The 17,017-nt window shown below is 50.1% G+C and overlaps 1 protein-coding gene across 2 annotated transcripts in view; it reads right to left on the bottom strand.

Moving 5' to 3' along the window:
- Positions 1-17,017, bottom strand: part of RAI1 (retinoic acid induced 1) — a 216,377-nt gene that overhangs the window by 144,876 nt on the left and 54,484 nt on the right. The window contains exon 1 of one of the 2 annotated variants that reach the window (XM_080980926.1): positions 7,094-7,205. The exons of the other annotated variant lie outside the window; for it this stretch is intronic. The gene's annotated coding sequence lies outside the window, so the exon portion shown is untranslated. Of the gene's footprint in view, positions 1-7,093; positions 7,206-17,017 lie in introns of those variants that run through there. 2 annotated transcript variants of the gene reach the window in all.

The raw sequence follows: 17,017 nt of genomic DNA, 5'->3' as shown, positions 1-17,017 counted from the left end.
GGGGCCTGGGGGAGAGGGAGGCATCCTCGTCCCTCCACACCGGGAGATTCTCCTAACTGCGCGCAGCTGCAGCCCAGGCAGAGACTGACACAGCAGGCGGAGGAGGTTGGGGATTTTTTGGGGTGGGTTGGGGGTCCCTGCGTGGTGGTTGGGGGCGGGGGAGTCATGCACGCAGCCCGCTGGCAAATGAGAGCCGAGGGCACCTGATTTCCCACGGGTGGCTGCTGGGCATCAGGAAGGACTGAACGACGGAGGTTAAAAGCATAGAGCTGGAAGGGACCCTCAGGGTCATCTAGTGCGCCCCCCCCCCGCAATGCAGGAATCTTTGGTCCAATGTGGGGCTCGAACCCACAACCCTCAGAGTCTCATGCTCTACCCACTGATGAGGAATAGCCTTCAACCATTCTGGCCATTTCCTACCATGACCCACACAGAGCAGAGGGGGTTGCCCTCTTCACATCGTTTTTTACCCGGGGTGGGGGGTGGAAGTGATTCAGAGTGCAGAAACCTAGGTGCCCAGTTCCCTCTGGTGCCGTCAAAAGTGGCTGCTGCAACACATGAGCCAGAACAGGGTCCATCTGTTCACTGGCAGTGCACCCAGCTTTCCCAGCAAGCTCCCACAAAATATGTCCAGCTTCTAAACTTTTGTGCAACAATCAAAGTAATTCTTTCTGAGCCTTCGCCTTCCTGCAAAGAAACTGATGACCCCACCTTCCTGTTTCTAGTCATACAAAAAAACTGCAAGGTACCTCAAGGCAGGCTTTTCCCAACCTGACACCCTTGCCAGGCATTTTAAAGACTACAAATCCCATCAGCCACAGCCGGAACATAGGTGTTCTGTGTTGGAGAGGTGGGAGATGTAGTCCAAAAACATCCAGAGTGTACTAGGTAGGGGAAGGCTGCAATAGGGTGAGAGAAAGTGCTTGGAACATGGTCACTGAGTGAGAAGAAGGGGCGTAGGAAGGGGTGGGGGGGTGCGGCCCGCCCCAGGTGTCATCCCTGAGGAAGTGACAAAATGGCACACTTCTCTTCTGGGAGTGACACAGTGGCTTGGGCTTGCACTGCCCAAAACAACAGCACGGGGCTTGCGTCTGCCAGGCGGACTCAATGGTCAGCTCGCTGCACTGCCCCCCTGGGCAGATTCCCTCACTGCCCCCGTGCATGGATCGCCCCCCCCCCCGCCCCCGCTGCTCTGGGTGCCAGAGCAGCTAGCTACACCCCTGGTGAGAAGGAATTGGAACCCGGCTCTCTCTCCAACCCTCATCAGCCCTTCTGTTTGTTTATTACATTTATTCATCACCCGTCCTCCTAAGAGCCCAGGGTGCGTACAGCTCAAGATAAACAGCAAAATGTCCCAGTAAATAAGCACACATGCAAAATCACAATATTTACAAAATAACAATCACGGACCGCAAGAAGATCAAACTTATCCATTCTTAAGGAAATCAGCCCTGAGTGCTCACTGGAAGGACAGATTCTGAAGCTGAGGCTCCAATACTTTGGCCACCTCATGAGAAGAGAAGACTCCTTGGAAAAGACCCTGATGTTGGGAAAGATGGAGGGCACAAGGAGAAGGGGGACGAGATGGCTGGACAGTGTTCTCGAAGATACCAGCATGAGTTTGACCAAACTGCGGGAGGCAGTGGAAGACAGGAGTGCCTGGCGTGCTCTGGTCCATGGGGACATGAAGAGTCAGACACAACTAAACAACAAAATGTATTCATTTATTTGAGTTCTGTCCCATCCAACAGCAAAAGAAGAGTGTGCTGAATCAGGCCAGCAGCCTATATAGGACAGCATCCTGTTCTCACAGTGGCCAAAGTGATGCCTGTGGGAATTGTGCAAGCAGGATTCAAGCACAAGAGAAACACTCTCTCCCCCTGTGGCTTCCAGCCACTGGCATTCAGAAGCATTTCTGCGTCCGACTGTGGAGGCAAAGCTTAGCCATCAAGACTAGTAGCCATTGATAGAATTATCCTCTGTGAGTTTTTCTTGTCCTAATTTAAAGCCATCCAAGCTGGCTTTACTCCAAGGATCTCAAGGTGGCAGCAGATTTTTTATTCTCTCTCCCCAACCCCGTGAGGTAGGCTCACCCAGCGAGCTTCATAAATTAGTGGGGATTTGAACCCTGGTTTCAGAGAACTTAGCCCAAACCTCTAGCCACTGAAACCCATCAGCTCTCAAATTCACTTTTGCATTTTAAGATGAACCTGCCTCATTTGCTGTTCCTCAACCATACATGGTCCCATGTACCCGAAGGAGCGCCTCCACCCCCATTGTTTAGCCCAGACACTGAGGTCCAGCTCCGAGGGCCTTCTGGTTGTTCCCTCACTGCAAGAAGTGAAGTTACAGGGAACCAGGCAGAGGGCCTTCTCGGTAGTGGCACCCGCCCTGTGGAATGCCCTCCCATCAGATGTCAAGCATATAAACAGCTATGTGACTTTTAGAAGACATCTGGGAAGTTTTTTAATCTTTGATGTTTTATTGTGTTTTTGAATATTTTGCCCAGAGTGACTGGGGCAACCCACTCGGATAGGCAGCATATAAATAAAAAATTATTATTATTATCTCACAGAATGGGTCAGCTGGTTTTGGGTGGGAGTTCCTGTGGATAGTTGGGCCCTAAGCCATTTTGGGCTTTATAAATCATTAGAGGGACGTGGGTGGCGCTGTGGGTAAAAGCCTCAGCGCCTAGGACTTGCCGATCGCATGGTCGGCGGTTCGAATCCCCGCGGCGAGGTGCGCTCCCTTCGTTCGGTCCCAGCGCCTGCCAACCTAGCAGTTCGAAAGCACCCTGGGTGCAAGTAGATAAATAGGGACCGCTTACCAGCGGGAAGGTAAACGGCGTTCCGTGTGCTGCGCTGGCTCGCCAGATGCAGCTTGTCACGCTGGCCACGTGATCCGGAAGTGTCTGCGGACAGCGCTGGCTCCCAGCCTCTAGAGTGAGATGAGCGCACAACCCTAGAGTCTGGCAAGACTGGCCCGTATGGGCAGGGGTACCTTTACCTTTTTAAAATCATTACCAGATCCTTGAATCTCCGAGCTAGTAGTTCACGCTGCCAGTGCAGGACCTTCAGGTAACATCATAGTTGCTGCAATTCTGCCCTAGCTGCAGCTGTTTCCAGACTGTTTTCAAAGGCTGGGCGCATTGCAATCACCCATACACATGGTCAGCAGAGCACAAGTGCCACTATAGTCACTATACCACAACTCTCATGATTTAATGTAATAATGATGGTTTGCTACAGCAGCAAAGCACAAGGTGCTTTTCAAAGTAACGCAAGTGAAAATGATGCAATCTGTGGGACATGAGCCTACGATCCAAAGAAACCACGGAACAAAAGCAGGGGGTGGGTGGGCTGCTGCAGGCATCCCAATTCCAGTTCCATAGGAACTGGAGATCTCAGCCACCAGATGTCTGGCACATGAGCCATGTGGGCTGAGAACATGGAAACAGGAGCAGTGTCAAGTTTCAAAACAGGAGAATAGCAAAACCATCAAGCTTAGGTACAAAAGCTCTGTTGGTTAGAACATGGTGCTGATATCACCAAGGTTGCAGGTTCGATCCCTGTATGGGCTAGCTGCATATTCCTGCACTGCTCAGCAGTTCTCAACCTGTGGGTCCCCAGATGTTGTTGGACTACAACTCCCATCATCCCTGAGCTCTGGCCTTGCTAGCTAGCGGTGATGGGAGTTGTAGTTCAACAACATCTGGGGACCCACCCGTTGAGAAAGGCTGGATTAGATGGTCCTCAGGTCCCTTCCTACTTTACAATTCTATGAGTCTATGAACCCAGAGTCTTCCTACTTCCCCTTGTGGTCAAAGGCAGACAATCCTGCTTCCTGCAGCAGTCGTGCAGCAGGTCGGATGCATCCCAGAGAGGTGATTGTGAGGACGGCAAAACTTGGAGTCAGCCAAATTTAGATCTCAAGGGAGAGGAAGGAAAGAGACCTAATATCTTAAGCTCACAGGTGAGGTCACTTTTCCAGCTTGCGGGGTGTATGGGGGGGTCAGGGGCCAAATACAAAAGTAAGTGTGGCTACAGGCAAAAGTAGGTGAAGCAACAAATGGAACTCTTACCTGCGCACAGCTTTCTAGCTGCTAGCCAAAGGCCCTAAGTTTTTATATATCCACACATACACCTCTGCATCCCCTGTCCAGGCAATTGGGACACATTATTTTGACACAGCCCAGTCAGACAAAAGCCCTTGAGAAGGGCTGGCGAAGGATGTGGCCTTGGCAGAACCCCAAGGGCAGGAGAGAAGGGAGGGTGGAGGGCTACAATCAGCCATCAGGCCTGAGATTCCCCATCCCTGGTTCAGATAGATGAGATACAGGAGATTCCTGATTGGATCTCCTGGCACTGGTATTCCCCACATGCATACAATCAAAAAGCAGTCAGGGGAGGCTCCAGTCTCGATGAGAAAAGTGGTGCTGGTGATGGGGGTTGATACTATCTCTGGTGATGGGGGTTGATACTATCATGTAAATGCTATGGCAGGAAGGTTTAGACCCCCTTCTCCCAGCACCGCTGTTTTGAACAACACTGGAGCCCACCTTGCCTGAGTTTTAGCGGAAGGAAGGAAGGAAGGAAGGAAGGAAGGAAGGAAGGAAGGAAGGATCAAGAGGACCCCAGACTTCTCTGACCTGGTGTTCCTGAACTACAACAATCTCTGCCACTGGCAGTGCTACCTGGCGCAGGTGGGAGTTCGGAGTCCAGTGACATCTGGAGGTCCACTAGTAGGGAGAGGATGTAGTGGACCATCTTGGCCTAGAGCTGGTGTGGGGATGCTTTGGCCGACCCAGATGTTGCTGACTTGCAACTCTCATCACCACTGACCATTCTGGGGAGCCCAAGGTTCCCCACTCTTGGCCTAGAAGAAAAACTAGTATTGCTCTAAAGGAATAAGCACCGCTTCTTCTACACCAAAAGGTATACTGAAATCTCAAAGGGGAAGTCCAACCATTTGGATTTCTATGGCGGCCGCTTATAGACTCACAGTGGGACAACTGTCAGCTATGGGAGTAGACAGTTGGGTGTACCACCTGCGTATGTGGAAAGGGAAACTTTCTCATGCTGTTCTCAGCAGCTGGCTGGAGACTTTGGAAACCGGATAAGTGGGGACCCCTCATCCCCAATGCAGTTGCATTTCTTCCCAAGGGAAGTTTCTACCAAGGATGGGAATCCTGTTGGTGGATCTGGCTGGAATACAACTCCCATCATTCCTGATTATTGGCTGTGCTGGCAGGGGCTGATGTGAGTTGTAGTCTGGACAACTCATGACTTTTCCCATTTATGCTGCTGTATTAACCAGCCCCAGGCAAATCTCCATCCCGATTTTGCCTCCTGTGGGGCTGCTTTGTTCTTGGTTAGCTTCCTCATTTCTACTGCCTTGCAGCCCTTCTTCAACATCCAACTCTCTCCAGGGCAAATCTCAGAACTTAAGAAGCTGCCTTCTAATGAATCAGGCCATGGATCTAATTCAGTGTTGCCAACCTTGACTGGCAGCAGCTGTCCCAGGTTCCAGACAGTCTTTTCAAGCCCTGTCTGGATATGTCGGGGATTGAACCTGGGACATTCTGCAGGCAAAGCATGAGATATGCCATGGAGTTGTAGCTCCATGCCTAAAACTAAAGTAAGACACCAGTCCTCATTGTTACGACTAAAGGAGTAAATTAAATGGAGCCTAGCCTAGCAAGTCAGGCCATTGTTTCAGCTAGCACATCATTGTTTGCACTGATTGGCATAGGATTTCATAGAATCATAGGACTGTAGAGTCGGAAGGGACCCTGAGGATCATCTAGTCCAATCTTCTGCAATGCAGAAATATCTCTAACATTTGCATGGCTGCCAAATGACATTCTCTGACCAACAATAACACATGTTGCAAATCCCAGTCCTACCTGAAGATGCTGGGAATTGGACCATTGAAACTGAGCCCTCCTCCTGATGGGGTGCCATTGCAATGGATCGATCTTGCCTTTGCTGCACATGCAGGTGAACCCATTAGCATAAACCCTAAAATGCCATGCCTAGAGCAACCTGCCATTCACACCCGCTGCAGCTGCTGAAGTAGATTCTGACTGCAAGACAATTACGTTTTCCAAGCAGGTCGTTAACCAAAGGGTTGCAGCTCTCTGGGCTTTTCAAATCAATGGCGGGAGGGTTGGGCCACGGAGGAGAAATTATCGCAGCAGAGAATGCTTGGAAGAAAGCTTTCAGCTGTAAGGAACAAGTTGGGCAAAAGCTGGGCCGCAATCTTTGGCTGAGAAAACGGGTGTGTTACAAACATGCCCCAGATCTCCTTCTGTGTGGAATGTCGAGGGGTATGGCCCTCAAGGCCGCCTGCATGGAGTAGTGGTTGGACTGTCAGGCTAGGGCTGAGGAGTTGTGAGTTCAAATCTCCATTCGACCACACAGCTCACTGGGTGGCCTATGTTTTCCCCTAACCTCCCTCACAGGGCTCTTGCAAGGATTAAAAAGGGTGACAGAGAGGAGGACTTTGGTTTTACTGGCTTCGTTTATTTATACCCCGCCCTTCATATAAATCCCAAGGCTGCCTTAAGCTTCCCAGAGGAAAGTAGAGGCAAATGCAACCCAATTTTTTAAATTAAAAATGGTTGCAGGCAGGCTAAGGAAAGATGGGGTCTTGACAGGGCCGGCTCTACCATTAGGCAAACTGAGGCAGGCGCCTCAGGCAACTGATTTTGGCTGGCACGATAGGGCAGCAAATTGCTGACTACTGAATTTATTATTGGGGCATTTTTACTGCTGGAGAGGAGGTGAGGAACTCATGAGATACGTGCCTCAGCTGTTAAAATGACTTGGCTGGCCTTGGGTTATAGGCACCTTGACCCGGAATGGGAGGAAGCAAAAAATGACCTAGCCCAGGCCTAGATCTGAAGAACAGACACATCTGAGCTATACATTTAAAGCCCAACTATATTGCTTTGAACAGTCATGTCTTCTCCCAAAAATTCTTGGGAGCTGCAATTCCCAATGTTTAGAAACCATTCCGGCGGCCATTTTGGCCAGGTGGCAGCTGGAGCACGTTGCTGTAATAAATGCCATTATAAGTAATTGGCCAATACCTGAATCTGATTAGGAAACAACAACAACAGCCGCCGCCATTCCTTCTTCCCAGGGAATGCTGGGAATTGTAGCTCCGTGAAGGGAGCAGGGGTGTCGTCACAACTCCCAGCACCCTTAACGAAGCGACAGTTCCCAGAATCCTTTGGGTGGGTGGCGGGGAGACACGACTGCTAAACGTGGCCTGTTAGTGCTTCAAAATTATAGTGCAGATGCAGCTTTGCTCATGAGAAAAGCATGACACGGCGGGAGGCAAACGCAGGTCCCCATCTGGGAAATGAGACTGGCCCTCAGGCCATTTGCCATAGCGGTAGTCCCTCCTAACTTGTTAGTCAAAGGGTGTCTCAGTACAGGCTTTGCTCCATGCAGGGCCAGATCTACTATGAAACTAAAGAAGCTCACAGAAAAAGGGAAAGGGGAAAAAAGAAACTAAAAAAAGCTCAAATTTCAGGGCCCCTAATCCCAGAGGGGTCCCATAAGTGACTTTAATCCACATTGCTTCAAAATTGTGGGTCTGGTAGACCCAATTTGAGTTGCACAACGCAAATTGATTCTTTTTTTGTTGCATCTACTTCAACCACCCCAAAGTTTGAGTGTCAGCAGCACATAGGCAGACCCTCCAAGTTTCCCTATTTTCCAGAGACATTCCCGGATTTACAGAAGCTGTCCTGGTTTCTGACTTGAATTTTTAAATGATTTTCTAAAAAATATATTAAACCTTCCCTTGCCATACGTCCGGGTTTCCACAGACCTTTTGTCGGTTTGCCGAAAATCCACCTGGACGCCATTTTCCGGCCGGAAACCTGGATGTACGGCAGCCCTAAGGATGTTGTATCCCAGGCCCTCCACGTGTTCCTATTTTCCAGGGGCAGTCCCAGATTTACAGAAGCCGTCCCGGTTTCTGATTTGATCCCAGGATGCCTCGCTTTTCCTTAAGAAGACCCTATTTTCATCGGAGAAATGTTGGAGGGTATGGAGTTATGTGACCCACAAGCCAAGGAGATGAGCAATTATTCAACCTTTAGAAGACTTCTGAAGGCAGCCCTGTATAGGGAAGTTTTTTCATGTTTAATTATGTTTTTATATAACTTGGAAGCTGCCCAGAGTGACGGGGACAACCCAGTCAGATAGACAGGGAATAATAATAATTAATAATAACAACAACAACAATAATAATGGAACAAGATCTCCCTATTTTCATTGGATAAATGTTGGAGGGTATGGTACATATTTCAACAATCCCAAAGTTTGAGAGTCAGTAGCACAAATGTTGGAAAGGTGTGGTGATCTGCAGTGAACAACCTATTTGGAAAAGGTAACAATGGTTACCCAGACCTTGTTGCTGGTTGCAAAGAGGCCCACATGAAAGTCCAAGCTTCCAACATCTCGCCAATGAAAACTGAGATATCCTATTCCATCATCATCAAATGTTACTGTTTATACTCCACCCATCTGACTTGGACGACTTCTGTAAATCCAGGACTGTCCCTGGAAAATAGGGACACTTCGAGGGTCTGGGTTTCAGGGCCCCCAAAATGCAGGTCCTCATATGATACCCAGCTCTACCTCTCTTTTGAACCAATGAAGGCGGTGAAGGTCCTTTGTGAGTGCCTGGAGGCGGTTGGAGGATGGATGGCGGCTAACAGATTGAGGTTGAATCCTGACAAGATAGAAGTACTGTACTTGGGGGACAGGAGGCGGGCAGGTGTAGAGGAATCCCTGGTCCTGTAACTGTGCCCCTGAAGGACCAGGTGCACAGCCTGGGAGTCATTTTGGACTCACAGCTGTCCATGGAGGCGCAGGTCAATTCTGTGTCCAGGGCAGCTGTCTACCAGCTTCATCTGGTACGCAGGCTGAGACCCTACCTGCCCATGGACTGCCTCGCCAGAGTGGTCTGGCTATTTCTGGCTATCTCTCGCTTGGACTACTGCAGTGCGCTCTACGTGGGGCTACCTTTGAAGGTGACCCAGAAACTACAACTAATCCAGAATGTGGCAGCTAGACTGGTGACTGGGAGCGGCCGCCAAGACCATATAACACCGGTCCTGAAAGACCTACATTGGCTCCCAGTACGTTTCCAAGCACAATTCAAAGTGTTGGTGTTGACCTTTAAAGCCCTAAACGGCCTCGGCCCAGTATACCTGAAGGAGCGTCTCCACCCCCATCGTTCTGCCCGGACGCTGAGGTCCAGCGCCGAGGGCCTTCTGGCAGTTTCCTCACTACGAGAAGCAAAGCTACAGGGAACCAGGCAGAGGGCCTTCTCGGTGGTGGCGCCCGCCTTGTGGAACGCCCTCCTGTCAGATGTCAAGGAAATAGACAACTATCTGACTTTTAGAAGACATCTGAAGGCAGCCCTGTTTAGGGACATTTTTAATGTATGAAGTTTTATTCTGTTTAATATTCTGTTGGGAGCCACTCAGAGTGGCTGGGGAAACCCAGCCAGATGGGCGGGGTATAAGTAATAAATTGTTATTATTATTAGGTCCACCACTGTCTCTACGCACACCCGCACCGCCACGGATGATGGCGCTTCCACCCAGGCCAGTCTCCAGTTCTGCAGGAGGAGGGAAGCCCCTGACACCTCTGCTCCTCCACAGGCAGGAGAGGAAGAGAAAGGAAAGCAATTGTCCTTCCTCCACCCCTCTTTCCCAAAGGTTTCTCTCTTCTGCAACAAAAAAACCCACCTCCCTTTTCTTCCCCAGCCCATCCTGCGGTGACCTGGGCCAAATCTCGAGTGCAGCCCTCATCCCCTCGTTTCCATGGAAAGGGTGAATGGCGGGTCCTTGCAGGCAGTCTATTAGAATTCCTTTTATTCCTACGGAGGGGCAGCCAAGCGAAGGGAAAGGCTTTAGATGTAGGCCTAATGGAACAGGGGAACAGGGCGGGGGGATTTGCACCTCCTTGCTCGAGGAAGAGCGGGGGGCAATTGAGGGGTGGGGGCTGCGTATTACCCAAAAACAAATTCCCATGCAGGTTGCTGCTCCTTCCCACCCAGACCTCATCCCACCCTGCTTTTTCTCTCAGAAGCCATCACGAAGCATCAGGCTTGTGGATGAAAACCAGCCTTTATTTTTAAAAGATGTTGGGAGAGGCCTGCCAGCAACGTTCCCAAGCCAGGAGCAGCGGAAACCTCATTCACCTCTGGCGGCCTGCTCACTGGCCTTCCAACGCCTCGCTGCCTCCTCCCTCAGCCAAGAACACGGCTTGCTTCATGAACGACAAAATGCACGCCTACCACGCAGCGAGGGGCCGCCCGTGCTTGCCTACAAAATCCTGAGTTTCTGCAATTGGTTTGTCACTTTGAAGTCCATGCCTAAAAACTAAGGCAAGCTTGCAGGATCAGGCCAGTGGCCCATCTAGTCCAGCATCCTGTTCTCACAGTGGCCAACCAAATGCCTACAGGAAACCCATATGCAGGCACTGAGCACAAAATCATTCTTCCTTTCTGGGGTTTCCAGCAACTGGTATTCAGAAACATTTGCTGCCTCCAGCTGTGAAGGAGAGAAAGTAACGGCTGGGGCTAGTTACCATCAACAGCCCTCTCTTCCATGAACTTGTCTAACCCACTTCAAGGCCATCGAAGTTGGCGGCCGTTGCTGCCTCTGGTGGCAGCGAGTTCCACAGATTAACACTGTGCTTTTTATCTGTTCCAATTCTTCCAACATTCTGCTTCATTGGATCCCCGCGGATTCTAGCGGTATGAAAGAGGGAATCTCTGGTACATGGTTTTTAAAATGTGGAGTTTCTGCATCGACCCTAAGGTTTTCCATTATTTGCTCTTTCCAGCAACGCCTGCCTCCAACCCTCATGGACTGACTTACCACACATTGGAGGGGGCACTGGGTCAGACAAAAAAACGTCCACACACCACATGTAGATGTGGTTTTAAGAAGACCAGAGTTCTTTTTTTTCCCCCTAAGAGAATCTGGCTTTAGTGCGGGGGTTGGGCTAGATGATCCTCAGGGTCCCTTCCGACTCTACAATTCTATTAAAAGCTTTGTGGAAAAGATGGGAGGAAGGATTTCCACAGGGAATGGGAGAACGAGTGTCAGTGTTCTGGGAGGACTTCTGGGGGAGCATGGAAGAAAGCCTAGAGTCTATCAATGGAGAAAGATGGGGTTCTGGGATGGGGTCCCCATCATTAGGGGTGCATGAAAAAGGAGGATCAGAGTTGGGGTGTGTGTGGAAAACCTTCCGGCCTCTCTGTTGGGCCAACCATCTAAATCTATTTCATTCCCCCTCTTTCCCAAGATCTCTAAAGCTCGTTCTTCCTGGCAACGGCTAATGCTTCCTAATAAATGCATTTCACATTTGACTAAAACACAGCGCCTCTCCACTCGCAGCTTCCTCGTTCTGGTTCAATACGCCCACCAGACCCTTCTGAAGCACCTTTTCCCTCTCTCTCCCTCTCCCTGACTTAGGAAGCTCTGTCTCTCTCTCTTGCTCCAGAGCCTCCCAGCTCTCACCGCTAGGAAGAGCTGACAAAGATCCATGCAAAACCTCTCTGAGCAGCCCCGCCAGATCTCATGTAGTGGCTTTCAAACCCTGCCCCTCTGGGGAACCCTTTGCACGTCAATTTCTCTGCCAAGGCGCATACGTCACGAGGCTGCTGCGCATTGCAGGAGGTTCTGGGGAGCGCAGCGGGGTGCATGCTCGGTTCACGGGGAGAGTGCACTCGCCTCTTGCACCTCATGGCCACTCCATGCGACCAGGAATCACTCTGCATTCATGCACCAACTGTCCTCTGTTTACCAGGGGCTGCCCCTGCTTTCTGGAGTGCTTCTATAAATGCTTGGGTTGTGAATGTGATCCATGCGGGATAATAATAATAATAATAATAATAATAATAATAATAATAATAATTTATTATTTATACCCCGCCCATCTGGCTGGGCTTCCCCGGCCACTCTGGGCGGCTTCCAAAAGAATATTAAAATACTATAATACATCAAACATTAAAAGCTTCCCGAAACAGGGCTGCCTTCAGATGTCTTCTAAAAGCCTGGTAGTTGTTGTTCTCTTTGACATCTGGTGGGAGGGTGTTCCACAGGGAAGGGTTCTCTTTGACATCTGGTGGGAGGGTGTTCCACAGGGAAGGGATGCACGTTCGCAACCCGCAGCGTTCGCAACTTGCGTCTGCGCACACACAGGTTGCGATTCGGCGCATGTGCATAGCTCGATCTAGCGCTTCTGCACATGCGCGACCGCCGAAACCCAGAAGTAACCTGTTCCGGTACTTCTGGGTTTCAGCAGTCCGCAACCTGAAAAAATGCAACCTGAAGCGGCTGTAACCCAAGGTATGACTGTACTGCTTTATATTTTGGGACGGGGGGGGGGGGTAGAGAATCTCAAAGCAGTTTACAACACTTTAAAACATCAAATAAAACAATCCAGAACAAAAAAACAAAAAAATTCAAGCTTCAAGGAAAATATTTCAGATCCTTTTCCAAGTGACGTTTTGCTGTCCCCATATCTATTTAACTACTTACTTCTAGGTGGGGGGGGGGGCATGTAGGTCACAACCACTTTGTGGATTCCGCCAAAGAATCGTGGGAACTTTAGTTTGCCCTTCGCAGAACTACAGTTTTCAGCACCCTTAATGAATTATACATCCTGAAAGTTCTTTGGGGGAGGCAACTGGCCTTAAATGTACTCTGAATGTGGATGTGACCTAAATGATACCATTTTGAGTTTGTGCAAAGCACTTTGGGGGGCGGGTGCAATTTTGCAAGGCACCCCAAAACACATGTTTTTGGGTGCCGTCCTTGCATCTTCGGGGCTCCGTGATCTCACGTGGGTCATGTGACTCACATAGGAGCACAGCTGGGAAGATGTGCATCCCGGTTTGGGGACCCTACATGTTGGAGGGTATGGCATCAACATTATCATTGATTAACCCCCCCCTCTTCACCCTAAGGTCCCAGGGCAGATCACAACATTAAAAAGCAATACTAAGAACAGTGTGACACAATCGACAACCACAAAAGGAGGGTCCTTAAAATATACACCTCAAGTGTCAAAAGCCAAGGCAAAAAGGTGTGTGTTCAGCACTCACCAGAAGCTGTACAATGAAGCTGCCATGCACACCCTCTTTAGTAAGGGAGTACCACAGCTAGGAGCCACCACAGAGAAGACCCTCTACTAGGCCACCCACCCTGAGCCTCTGAAGGCAGAGGAACTAGTAAGGGGACCCCCTCTGCTGATCTCTGTAAGGAAAAAGGCAGTCTGGTTTGCTCCCTCAGACGGTTGTGGACTCTCCTTCTCCTGGGAGGTTTTTATGCAGAGGTTGGATGGCTACCTTTCATGGATGCTTTAGCTGGAATTCCTACACCGAAGGGGGTTGGACTACATGGCATTTGGGGACGCAGGTGGTGCTGTGGGTTAAACCACAGAGCCTAGGACTTGCCAATCAGAAGGTCGGCGGTTCGAATCCCTGTGACGGGGTGAGCTCCTGTTGCTCCCTGCTCGTGCCAAACTAGCAGTTCGAAAGCGCATCAAAGTGCAAGTAGATAAATAGGTATTGCTCTGGCAGGAAGGTAAACGGCATTTGCATGCGCTGCTCTGGTTTGCCAGAAGCGGCTTAGTCATGCTGGTCACATGACCCGGAAGCTGTACGCTGGCTCCCTTGGCCAATAAAGCGAGATGAGCACTGCAACCCCAGAGTCAGCCGCGACTGGACCTAATGGTCAGTGGTCCCTTTACCTTTACCTTTACCCAACTCTGCAGTTCTTTTATTCTACTTCCCTGGAGAACTCCATTACGAAATTCGGAAAAGTGAGGATTTCGGAGGGAGCTGACTATGTTTCAGTTTGCAAAATTGTGTGCCGCCTTTTAAGTTTGAACTGCATCTAAATTCTCCCCCTTGCCTAATTCCTCCATCTAATCTCCTTTGACCCCAGATAACTTTCCAGGTCACTGTCCCTTCCTGCCCCGCTTTCGCCCCATATCCCAGTATCTCCCTCCTTCTCCATGTGCTCTCCTTCCCTTCCCTTTCTCACTCTATTCATCACCCAGCCAGGATTTAAATGTTCTGGGTTCAAGTTCTCGATCCACCTCCTTGTCCCCGTTTTACTGCCTCCAAGTCGCCCCACCGGTTATAATAATAAAAATAATTTATTATTTATACCCCGCCCATCTGGTTGCCAGCATCCGTGTTCGATGCCAACTGCAGGTGCCAGAGCTTGTGTCCAACGCATAACGGCACTTAGGACACCGAGGAAGAGGCACAACGGATGCGGACGGCAGCTTTCAGGAGCATTGCATGATAATTAAAATGCTTCTTGAGATATTTAATTGATGAACCTGCTTAACTGATTAAACACTGCAGCCGTAAAAGTTATTGTTATTTACAGGCGACTCCACGCTTATGTGGGGGTCATGTTCTGGCCCTCTGTGTGCATAATTGACATGTGCATAAAGAGGGGGGAGGCGACCCACTGCACCTCTGGCTCGTGAGGAGACTGCCCCCAGAGCTCGAAAGGGACGTTCTCTTTGGCTCTGGGGAGGGTACCCTCATGAGCCAGAGGCACAGCGGGACTTTGTTGGGGCTCTTCCAGGTTTCTGGCACCATGCATATACATGGTTGCGTGTGACTTGAATGTGGGGGAATGCCTGTATTTGCACCACGCTTTTCTCCCAAGCTGGGATTCGGGGCAGGCTACAACAGAGGGAGGGCTGGTGTGGAGGACTCCCTGGTCCTGAATTTTGGTAACTGTGCCCCTGAAGAACCAGGTGTGCAGCCTGGGAGTCATTTTGGGCTCACAGCTGTCCATGGAGGTGCAGGTCAATTCTGTGTCCAGGGCAGCTGTCTACCAGCTCCATCTGGTACGCAGGCTGAGACCCTACCTGCCCACAGACTGTCTCGCCAGAGTGGGGCATGCTCTGGTTATCTCCCGCTTGGACTACTGCAGTGTGCTCTGCGTGGGGCTACCTTTGAAGGTGACCCAGAAACTACAACTAATCCAGAATGCGGCAGTTAGACTAGTGACTGGAGTGGCTGCCGAGACCATATAACACCGGTCCTGAAAGACCTACATTGGCTCCCAGTATGTTTCCGAGCACAATTCAAAGTTTTGGTGTTGACCTTTAAAGCCCTAAATGGCCTCGGCTCAGTATACCTGAAGGAATGTCTCCACCCCCATCATTCTACCCAGACACTGTGGTCCACCTCCTATGATCTTCTGGTGGTTCCCTCCCTGCGAGAAGTGAGGTTACAGGGAACCAGGCAGAGGGCCTTCTTGGTAGTGGCGCCCGCCCTGTGGAATGCCCTCCCATCAGATGTCAAGGAAATAAACAACTAATGTTTAGAAGCCCTGTTTAGGGAAGTTTTTAATATTTGATCTTTTATTGTGTTTTTAATATCCTGTTGGAGGCTGGGGAGACCCAGACAGATGGGCGGGGTATAAGTAATAAATTATTATTTTTATTATAATTATTATTTTACAAACACCATTAAAAAATACAACATAATAAAAGCAAACTAGCTGAAAAGCAAGAGTTAAAATACATTGAAACACATTTAGAGTCAGCAGTTAAAATCCAGGTTGCCCTGACAGCAGCCTAATGTTAAAACACAATTCAAAACTGCAGTGCGATTTCTGTTCTCATCCTGAAGCAAAGTTCTTAACCCAAGGTACTATTTCTGGGTTAGCGGAGTCTGTAACCTGAAGCGTCTGTAACCTGAGGTGCCACTGTACTGCATTTAACCCCTTTTTTGTACAATTAAGCATCGCCTTCGCCTTAGTTTCCAAAGGCCTGTCTGAACAGGAAGGTCTTAGCCTGCTGGCAGAAGATAACAAGGAGGAGGCCAGTCTAGCCTCTCTTGGCACAATCTGGGGGCAGCCACGGAGAAGGCTCTGTCTTATGTCACCACCAGCCATGCCTCTGATGATGATGCGATTGAGAGAAGGTACTCAACTGAGGATCTCTGCACCTTGGCAGGCTCATATAAGGAGATACTGTGGCACCTCGGGTTACAGACGCTTCAGGTTACAGACTCCACTAACCCAGAAATAGTACCTCGGGTTAAGAACTTTGCTTCAGGATGAGAACAGAAATCGTGCTCTGGCGGCGCGGCGGCAGCAGGAGGCCCCATTAGCTAAAGAGGTGCCTCAGGTTAAGAACAGTTTCAGGTTAAGAATGGACCTCCGGAACAAATTAAGTTCTTAACCCGAGGTACCACTGTAATGATATTTCGGGGCATGGCATAGAGAGCTTTATAGGTCATAACCAGCACTTTTTATTATTGGATATTTGACCCAGGATATCCTACGATGTCTGTTTCATCGCGGGGCAGAACGCAGAAGATCAGTTTACCCATGATGGTGCTGTAACACACGACCACGACACTTTACCACTTGGTAAACGATAGTCTTCCCACCCTCGTCGGTACTAGGCCATTCCGAACGGGCTTGCCTTTGAGAGAATTAACGTGTGCAAATAGAGCGGCCCTCCCTCGGATGGATTCTGGCAACAACTCTCTGCCCCCAGGCGCCTCCTCCGCCAGCTTAAGCGGCAAGAGCCAATTGTGAAATGGCTCACCACAAGCAAATCGCTCCGCAAAAGGATTTGCATCTGTGCCCCGTTCTGCAGCCCCACCTCACAGCCTTCGGAGACATCCGCTGATCCCCATCAGCCCCAAGGGAGGCAGAGACAGGCACAGGATTGCTTGTACCGGCGACGTTGGCGGCCATATATTCGTAGGCCCCAGGAAACAGGGGTGGGAGGGAGAAGCAGAAAGCTCTCTCCGGCTTCCGAGTCACGGCCAGCCACTAAGCCACCCTCCTCCTCCCCTCGACCTCTCTCCCCTATCTGAGCACTTTTGCCATGACAACAGGCCTGTTGCTCTTCTCTCTGCCATCTGTTCCGGCTTGGGCATCGGCAGAGATGTGATGGGCATTAGCCTCGGTCCGGCTTGGACACCTCTC

This window comes from Podarcis pityusensis (assembly GCF_964106645.2).
Source record: "Podarcis pityusensis genome assembly, chromosome: 14".
Classification (NCBI taxonomy): Eukaryota; Metazoa; Chordata; class Lepidosauria; order Squamata; family Lacertidae; genus Podarcis; species Podarcis pityusensis.
The sequence above is the reverse complement of the archived record's forward strand: the minus strand, read 5'-3'. Positions and strand labels throughout refer to the sequence as shown.